Raw genomic sequence first — 1,796 nt, 5'->3', positions numbered from 1 at the left:
TCAGCCGAGATCATATTGGATTAGAAAAATATATACAAAAGGAACAAAAGAGTTTTTAAGAAATTTTATCTACTGGATTATATACAAAAATTCACCATACACCAAAAGTCTAAAGAGTTGAGGATCAACCCAAAAGAAAAAGTGTAGAGACATAGACAGTTTCACACAATAATAATATGATAGGCATGCAAGTGAAGCTGTGAAACAAAATGAGCTACCCCCAAACCTGGATTTTACAGAAGATATAATTTTGAAAACAAAATCGCGCAGTTTCGGGGGTTCATCATGCACAAGGTCTAGCTCAAAGTGGACTGTGCTAGGGACGGGCAAACATGCAATTTCCAACTGTGGTTCCTCAAAGATATTATACTTAGATGCAAAATAGTCCAAGAGGACTTGGGAAGCACACAGTTCCATTCCTAGTTTAGGGACTCTCAGAAAAGTCGGTTTGACAATATGGGTACAAACCAAATCTAGGTTGGGTGGAAGGCCATCAGATTGTGACTTAGGTAGAAGAATAGGCATATCATTATCAATCAAATCAAAATCTCCTAACTCATCTACACATGTCACATCATGCTCACAATCATCAATCAAATTGGCAAGATCACAATCAGAATCATCAACATCATCAACATATTTATTCTCGTGTATCGGCACATCAGGGGAAACATCACATGGAATACTAGAAGAAATATCATGCATTAAGGTCGGGGCAGAGAAGCCTAATGTATTTGAACCCAAAGGTTCCATAACATTTTCAGTATAGACATGTTCTTCTAACATAACATCATAATCATCATCATCATCATGATAGGGATTTTGCAATCTAGGATAATTTTCAATCCTAAGGTCGGAGCTATTACAAGAATAAAACTCTAATTCATGGGGGTGACTCATATCATGTGGTGTTGTTCCTGTTTCCCTAACGGATTCCCATTGATGGGTTTTCTCTGCAATCTCAGCTAAAAAATTCCATGCATCATCCACAGATTTATTAATAAACTCACTATTACACATAGACTCAACCATGGTTCGAGATTTAAAGTCTAGTCCCTCATAGAGGATGACGACAAGTCTCCACTTCTCAAATCCATGGTGCGGACATTCACTCAACAAATCATTAAAACGTTCAAAATAGTGAAAAACAGTTTCCTCATCCAATTGGACAAAACAATTGATACTTTGACGAATAGCGATGGTCCTATGATGTGGAAAGAATTTTTTGAAAAATAGAACTGTGAGTTGGTCCCAAGTGTTAATTGATTGTGGTCTCAAACCGTAAAACCATGTTTTGGCCCTTTCCTTTAAAGAAAATGTAAACAAACGCAATTTCAGAGAGTCTTCAGACATATGATCAGGTTGCATAGTCTGACAAATTTGTTCGAACTCTCTTACATGAGTATAGGGGTTCTCAGAATCGAACCCTCGAAATATAGGAAGTATTTGTATCATGCTTGCATTTATTTTAAAAGGGTTATTGGTTTGAGGTAATACAATACATGATAATGGAATTTTTATTGTGGGATACATGTATTCATGGAGAGCACTAGGTTGGCCCATATTGAAAAGACACAAAGCCCACTATTTGGTTTTAATGGGTTTGGATTTTTGGGAAAAATATTTGGTTTTAGTGGGAGACATTTGAAAATTTGGTTTTGAAATGGGAGTAAAATAAAACTTTTGGTTTAAGATGGGATAAAGTCCAAAAAATTTGGTTTAAAATGGGAGCAAGTAAAATTTTGGTTTTAGAATTTGGGAGCAAGTAATTTTTTTTTTTTTTTTTTTTTTTTTTT

This window comes from Papaver somniferum, chromosome 6 (assembly GCF_003573695.1).
Source record: "Papaver somniferum cultivar HN1 chromosome 6, ASM357369v1, whole genome shotgun sequence".
NCBI lineage: Eukaryota > Viridiplantae > Streptophyta > Magnoliopsida > Ranunculales > Papaveraceae > Papaver > Papaver somniferum.
This window is presented reverse-complemented; position numbering follows the sequence as displayed.